The 8,448-nt window shown below is 43.9% G+C and overlaps 1 protein-coding gene across 1 annotated transcript in view; it reads right to left on the reverse strand.

The window, feature by feature from the left end:
- Positions 1-3,136, reverse strand: part of NMD3 (NMD3 ribosome export adaptor) — a 96,539-nt gene extending 93,403 nt beyond the window's left edge. Inside the window, exon 1 of the mRNA XM_086944342.1 lies at positions 3,003-3,136. The gene's annotated coding sequence lies outside the window, so the exon portion shown is untranslated. The remainder of the gene's footprint in view (positions 1-3,002) is intronic.
- Between the last annotated feature and the right edge of the window lie 5,312 nt (positions 3,137-8,448).

An 8,448-nucleotide genomic window follows, 5' to 3' on the forward strand; every position in this document is an offset into this window, starting at 1 on the left:
CATGGCTTTATTTTACATAAACTGTTTTACAACTCATCTGCACCAAAAGATGTACACATACTTATTTCAATGGCAGATCATAGTTTACAAACTCACAAGAGTGACAGTACTTTGCAAACATATGTACATCCAAATAGTCTGGTCTCATAACATAAGCAGGTTTTCCTTTGGAAAAAGATTAACTTTGATCACGATTCTGCTCATCTCCACAGCCTTTACAGTAAGCAAGCCTATGTGCTTCCTCTCACACACTCAGCATTCCTAACACGCTTTCCAAACTCATTGTAGTGAAAGAACTAAATGTTCAGCAACAACGACGGAAACTGCAGGTGCCACAGTATATTGCTTCTATTTCCTGTAATAAGGTGTGCAGCATGTTCAGATAAGTGATATTAAGTGGAGGGCTTGTGGGTGTGAAGTTAGAAGTAATTAGTCATTAGCATGGTTTCCACTTTTCTGAAATACCTCCAGGCTACTATGGGTCAGGTATATTTTTAGAACATTAGCAATCGTGACGAAATGTCACAAATCCATGTGCATTTAAAAGCCTCTTATGTTGCAGTGGGAATGTAGAGAATATGAGGGCAGCCTTAGCACTGTCATAATATATCCTAAGAGGTCAACATTTACTCCTCTGCTAAAATCTCCATTTCCTTTTCCTTCGGTATCCCACCTTGCTTCACTCTTCTTTTCCCTTTCTTCCAAGGGCATGCATTTTAATTTAGTGTTTTAACAAAGGATTGTCGTGGCAAATCCAAAACATCTTATCACCATGATCATCTCCTGACAATTATTGCGGATGACTAGTGATGACATATTAGTACAAATCCAAAAGTTGGACTGCTTTGGAAATAATAATAATAATAATAATAATAATAATATATATACACACACACACACACACACACGTGCACCTTTTCATGACATTCATGTATTTTACAATAAAACGGCACAAGACCGAGACCCAGACCGAGAGACGAGTGAGGGCGGCATTTGGCTACATTGCAGAGAGCGACTTTTGAAGCCACAGCAATCATTGATACAAGACAGGTTGCTGGTAGACGGGAACACAAAACGAAGCTACCAAATAAGAGGACGTGTTACCCAAAGGATAACATAGTGCCCCAAAGTGACCACAGTTGCCGAAAAAAGCCATTGACAGTAGACAGCTATTTGCCAGAAGGGAACCCCAAAAAAGAAACAAGAAAAATGCATAATTGGAGTGCCAAGGTTACAATAAAAAGGAAAACTATCAGGATTATGATTAAAAGGATCCCCTACCTTACCACCGCTACACTTGAAATATAGGATAATAAGCGGTCCTGAAGACAGTGGATAAAATGGGTTCACCACCAAAACGTGCGTTGGCCTGGTTTTTCCAGCGGGCTGCATAACCGTGGACAACTAAGAAGATTTATTTGCCACAGGATTAGATTTGCAAGCCAAGTTGTAGCTGGAAATTGATAAATGTATTGTGAAGTGTGTATGAGAGTGTTTGGTATGTTTTGACTGCATGTGAGGTTGGTATGATTGTAATGTTGGTATGGGGGCATTCTTCACTTTGTAGTTTTGTAAATATTTATCATGTTATTTTTCCTGGATTTGTCAACTGTCTAACGGTAATACATATGCCTCTGTGAATTGCTATGACCGTTTACAAAAAGGAAATTATGATGGTCTGATTATTTATGCAATGTTTTTGTAAAATGGAAAAAAGATTTAAATGAAACAAAACAATATATTTCTACCATGATAAAATAAGTATACACTTTAAAAAAAAAATTAACAAATCTCTGCAATATTTGGGGGATAGCCCTATAGAGCCAAGGGTGGCCAAAGTGAATTAGTGAGTGGCTGAGTGGTTGAGTGGGAGGTATATATAATTCTAGACAGTGGTTTTCCCTTTTCTCCCAGACCACACAAACGTTTATTAAGGGGTACCTTTGTTTCTGTTTGTTCAGTAAAACGACACAAGCCAAAACGGAACTGGTCAGCAAACTATCTGTTTATAGTCTACACCCAAATAACTGCAATGTGGTGCAATCGGACGAACGAAGGAAGGAATGTGTGTGTACACAACTCAGGAAAAGAAACTAGGCACATAACTAGACTACATTTAATCAAGCTCTAGTCCTCCAAGAAAGAAATTACCAAAGAGAGCAAAATACTTTATTGCTGGACATACGAAACGTGTTGCTTGCGGATTTTGAAAAGGTACTGTTCAAGCACTTGATGCGTTTCTCTAATAATGTAAATGAGTTGTCGGGTAAGCCTTCAACAAAATTTGTCAATGCTCTTCAGAGACAGGATTTTTTTCAGCCCCATACGAGTGCAAAGATTGTGACCGGTCGGGAGATTTTAGAAGAGGAAAGCAGGGTCACTCGTGCATTAGTTATTTAACCTCCCTCTACTAAAACTGGAAGGTTCAGATGCATCTTCCATCAATGTTATGATCTTAGTTATGTTTGTAAGAAGATTGAGGCGGTATTTAACAGGATACGTCGATTCATTTTTTTCAATAGTGTCCTAGGATCAGGTGTATTTAGGCACTTTACAAATAACGTTGAAGGATATTAAATCATAAGATTAATAGAAGTTGGCAGTGAAAAGCAGAGTATCAGAGTGCGCCTTAAAAATAAGCGGAAAGTTCTCAAAATGTTAGCAAACGAGGGAACTGGGGTATAAAGGGAGATAAACTGATCCGTCAAAAATCACGAAACGTGGTTATCAAATGGAGATACTGCCACCGTAACTGCAGCCCCATTTTTTCTGAACTTAATCACTGGACCACATGGCTACTGCAATTTCTAGTTAAAAAAACAACAACAACAAAAAAACACACTGCGTTCAACAGTAAACATGTCACCTGTTTTGGAAACATCCCATATGATAAGAAAACGAGTACATTCAGCGATATAAAGATACCATAATTAGAACTGTAGCTTAAGGTAGAAAAAGTACTGGCTTAATCAAACGTTGGCACAAAGAATATTACAACGTACCACGGGTGCTGTAAAGTACGATGACCACCTGTTTATAACACGGGCAGTGACGTTAACTCCATGTGCAGAGTGCTTCCACCGTGGCTGATCTTCGAAAGGATGTCATTTTCATCTTTAACACTTCCGGATCACATAACAGCCAATCACAAGGTAGAACATATAATGTGAGTCTGCTGTACTGCTAAAGTGTTCGGTGGACTGCGATTGGAGGATCGAGGTCAGTCCAGCCAATCCAGTACGCATAAAAGATTTTCACAGTCCTCGGTTGGCTGTGGGGTTAGAACACGTTCTTGCTCATCTCCAAGTCTTGAAGTTGGCGGCTACTGTTCAAAATACTGTTCGTTAGCTACAGACGGGCAGGATTGAAAGCCGTAGGTGGTGCTACCCTGTACATTACGGGGCAGGAGTTGTGTAAAGTACATGTGGCATTTCTAGCATTTACTGATGCTGGGAAGTGTGACGGATGCGACACCGCAGGTAATCCTTTTGATTCTTGCAGTTTTATATAGCGCGAACTCGATGCGAAGGTATCGGGAGCGCTTCACATGAGCACAAGTTACTTACAGAAAGACTAGTTCATTTTTGGTAGGCACAGGCAGAGTAAGTGATTTGCCCAGAATCACAGGATGTTGAGCCGACTCCAGTGTCGTGTTCTTCTTCGTACAAACACTCAGGACACAGTGGGGGTGATTCAGGTATCTTTTATTCTTTGTTTCTTTGCCGCCTCGCAGTGGGGCGATCCCGCGACCTCCTACCTCGAGGTCCTGTCCCAAAGTGCCCTCGTTCCCTCCCCTGACCGGATGTGGTGTCCCCTGTCCCCCCACCCTGTGGCCAGGGTCCTAGTGCCAGTGTCCACGGCACGACATCTCCCCCTTTGTTGTGAACAAACGAGAGAGAGAGAGATCTCTACCCCTCAAGCTTATGGTGTCCACTGCTTCTGTCTCTTTACATCTCCTCAATCAGTCTTTTCGTCTTCTTGCACTCCCTTCTGGGTCGTTGGTCTCTGACGTCAGTTGGTGGTTCCGTTTGTGAATTTTCTTCTTTCCGTTCCTGCTTCGGTGTCTCGTCTTCAGTTTTCAGTTCTCTGAAATGGGAGCTGTTCCGCGTGATGTGATTTGACCTACGGATGCTGTGATCATTGGCCCCTTGACTTCTGTCACCTTCAGAGGATCTTTTGAGAAGGCGCTGTCCGATTTTCTTATTCGTCTCTGTTTCACTAGCACGGTGTCCCCTTCTTTTATTGTTGTACTGGCCGCATGTCTTCTCTGGTCTGCGTATGTCTTCATTTTCGCTTTCTGTTCCTTGTCTCTTGCCGCAATGTCCTTTTGTTTTGTGTTCTCCGCGTCTTTTATCTGTGGCAATCTCGTTCTGGTTGCGCGCCCTAGTACCAGTTCTGCAGGACATCTCCCAGTGGAGCTGTGGGGGGTGTTGCGATACTCCCTTAGTACTTGACATAGGGCCTGCCCAGTGGATATTTGTGTCAGTTTTGCCCTCTGTATTGCCTTCTTGATTGTCCCCATGAACCGTTCTGCCATGCCATTCGCCTGGGGCCACAGCGGTGTTATTCTTCTGTGATGTACTCCCAGATACGCCATGAACCTCCTGAATTCTTCACCTGCGAATGGCGGGCCATTGTCTGTTTTTAGTGTCTGTGGTGAGCCCCATGCTGCGAACACGTCATCGAGCACTGGCAGTGTTGCATTTGCTGACGTTGATGCGACAGGTCTCACTATTGGGAACCTTGAGTATTCATCGATAATTACCAGCAGGTAACTTCCTGTCTCCAGGGGTCCATAGAAATCTGCTGCCAGCTCTGTCCACACCGCCTTCGGTAGTGGGGACATTTGCAGCGGTTCTGGTTTTGATGACTGTCCTGTTATTTGACAAATGTGACAACGCGTCACCATTTCTTCCACCATCTTGTCTAGTCCCGGAAACCACACTTTTTCCCGCAGCATTCTTTTTGTTGCTACAATTCCTCTGTGTGATTCATGCGCCAGTTCCACTGTTCTTTTTCTCAGTGTCCGGGGCATTACTATCCGAGTGCCTCTCATTATTATTCCATTTCCGCACTCCGATAGTTCTTCACTTATCTTTTTGAAGGCGAGCAGTTCCTCTTTCTCTACCCCTCTTTCCACATTACTGTTGCTGTTCACGTGCCTCCATCTTTGTTGTTTGGTGATCTTCATTGATTCCTGCATGGTGTGATCTCGTTTTGTCTCGTACTCCAACTCTTCCAGTGTTATTGTTGTCGGTGTACTGAGCTTCAATGCAAAATTGAGATATTCCTCTGCCATTGTTGTTGCTTGTGATGCTTGTGGCAGAGGGTGCCGCGACACGTAATCAGCTGAGTTTTGCTCTTTTCCTGGCTTGTGAATGATCTTGAAGTTGTGGTCCATTAGTCTCATTCCCCATCTCTCTATTCTGGGCGGTATCTTCGCGTTCGGATTACCATAAATTGTTGTGAGTGCCTGGTGGTCTGTTATGATTGTAAATGGTTTCCCATATAAGAACATGTGGTAATGTTCGCAGGCCCACACCACTGCCAAGTTCTCTTTTTCTGTTTGAGAGTATCCCTTTTCAACTTCTGACAAGCTCTTGCTTCCATATGCCACTATATGTCTTGAGGAGTCTCTCCCTGGTTGATGCTGTGCCAGTATAGCTCCTAGTCCCACTGGGCTTGCATCTACTGTCAGTTCGGTGCATAGTCTTGGGTCGAAGTAGGCCAGGTGATCCACTGCTGTGACGGCCTCTCTTATTTCTTCGAACGCCTTGCTGTATTCGTCGGTTCACAAGAAAATTTGTCCTTGCTTTTTCAGCTCTCTCAGTGGTGCGCTTACAGTGGCAAAGTCTTTGATGTACCTTGCGCAGTAACTTGCTAGACCAAGGAATGACCGCATTCCTTTTCTGGAGAAGATGTGACCAAAGAAACCAGTTCATTTCGCCCTAGCTCGCACTTGTCTTCATTCAGTGTCAAGCTGGACTGCTCCAGGTGTGAGCACACTTCTCTTAGAGCTTTGTCATGCTCTTCGTCTGACTTGCCAAATACTAGAATGTCATCGCTATAGTTTAAGCTGTTCTTTATTGGCCGTATTATTTGTCTTATGGTTTCTTGAAATATTTCTGCGGGGAGGAGATCCCAAAGCTCAGACGTTTGTATCTAAACAGACCTAGGTGGGTGGAGAATGTTGTGATATACCGAGATTGAGGATCCAGTTCTAATTGGTGGTACCCTTTACACAGGTCCAGTTTGGAAAAACGCCTTGTGCCTGTGAGACAGCTAATCATGTCATCCAAATGTGGCCCAGGATGTCGTTCACGTTCAATGGCCTTGTTCGGTATTCTCATGTCCACACATATTCTTATTTTAGATGTGTCTTTCTTTGGGACAGCCACAATGGGCGACACCCAGGGTGTCGGTCCTTCCGCCTGCTCTATTATATCCTGTTTTAGTAGTGCTTCAAGCTCTTCCTCTACCTGTGGCTGCAGATGTATTGGCACTCTTCTGTGGTGTTGTGTGACTGGCCTCACCGTTTCGTCAATGTGTAGCGTAATTTGTCTGCCTTTCAGCTTTCCTAGCCCTTGTAGTAGCTTGGGGTATTCTCTCCGAATGTTTTTCTTTTCTGACATGTTGTATGTCATTGCCATGAGACCCATTACTTGAGCCGTGACATTGCTTAGTAGGCATGGCGCCGGGATGTCTCCCTTCAGTACGTGCATTTCTTCGATTGTCCTCTGATCTTTGTACGTCAGTTTTCTTTGAATTTTCCCAGGTTTATCACTGGTCTCTTGGCCCCCCACGTGAATACTCTCACTCGGGATGGTTTTAGAATTGGCTTTACTTTCATCTTTTCATATTCAGAGACGCACATGATGTTGCATGTTGCACCACTGTCCAGGACAAATTCTGCCTCATGCGGCCCCACCTTTATGTTCACCGATTCGGTTTTCTTTATTTTCTTTTTGTCTATCAGGCATATTCTTTCTTCATCTTCCTCTTCCGTTTCTGACTCTGTGGTCACATTGGTCATGAGATATGATCGTTCCGTTTTTTTCTTCTTCTTCCTCTCCTCCTGACTCTATTGATGAGCCTCTTACCCCTGTCTCGACATGCCTGATGTGTCTGCTTATTGGCATTCGCGCTCTCCCTGGCCTTCCTCGGTCGTTTCTGAACTGCCTCCCTTGGCACACACTGGCATAGTGTCTCTTCCATTGCATTTTCTGCAGGTCTGGCCGAAAGCCGGGCATGGGCCTCTGTGTGGGAACTCAAGTCCGCACCTGTAGCATGTTCCTTCCGGCTATCTCTTCTCCGTCTGTTCACTCTTTTCCTTTTTCCAGCCTCCTGAGCGGTTGTTGTTTGTCATTCGCTGAATCTGTTCTATGCCTCTTGGTTTACCTCGTTCCATTTCTTTGGCATGTGCTGTCGCTCTGGCTTCAGCCCTTCCCAGTGCTAGTATGTTCTCCAGTGAGATTGGTTCCTTTAGGATCCTTGTTCGGAAATCAATGTCACGACAGCCTTCGATGATGCGCAACCTTATTGCCTGTTCGTTGTCGAATTTGTCAAACTCACAATGCGTTACTAGTTTCCGCAACCTCGTTGCGAAGTCATCCAGCAATTCGTCTGCTTGTTGGAATGCGATCATGAAGCTGTACCGTTCGAAATCAACATTTCTCTGGGAGTCAAATTTGTCCGTTAGGCATTTCTTTAGCTTCTCATAGGTGTTGATCTCTTCTTTTGGCAGTGTCACTAGTAGGTCTTCCACCTCATCTCCTACTAAGTTCAGAAATAGACCTAGTGTCTTTGCTGCTGTTACGTCAGTCGCCTCCACATAGTTTTCAAACCTTCTGACCCACTTCTCCCATCTGATTCCTGTTTGTGGTTCAGATAGACTGAATGGTAGTGGACGTCTGTATTGCGCACTTGGTTTCGGTTCTGCCATTTCTCCTTTCTTTCTATTTTCTTTCCTGGGTCTCCTATACTGCTTTATCTCTCTTTATCTGTTCCTGTTTGATCCTTTACCCTTTGTTGCCTTTCACTTTTCTGGGCATGTTTTTTTTTTTGTCTTAGTCTTTATTTGCCTCTTTTTCTTATCCTTTTTTCCTTTTAATATTCTATTTCCATGTTCTTTTCCTTGTTCTCTTTTCTGTCTTTATTGCCTTTCAATTCCATGTATTTTGCCCTCTTTTGTGTTATTCACGCGTTGCCTGGCCCTAAAATGGCAGCCGCGCTATTCCTTATTGGTCAGTTTGCCTGACTTCAAGATGGCCGCCATAGTCTCGCGTTGTTTTGTAGCCAATCGGGACGCTGCCTGACTTAAAAATGGCCGCCCGTCTAATCTTCGTTCTCATTGGCTCTCGCGCCTGGCTCCAAAATGGCCGCAGAGACTCTCGCGAGAGCTCGCGCCAATTTCTGATTATTCAAACTTCGCACTTTCTTTGTACTGCG

The sequence above is a fragment of the Lissotriton vulgaris genome, chromosome 11 (genome assembly GCF_964263255.1).
Source record: "Lissotriton vulgaris chromosome 11, aLisVul1.2, whole genome shotgun sequence".
Taxonomy (NCBI): domain Eukaryota; kingdom Metazoa; phylum Chordata; class Amphibia; order Caudata; family Salamandridae; genus Lissotriton; species Lissotriton vulgaris.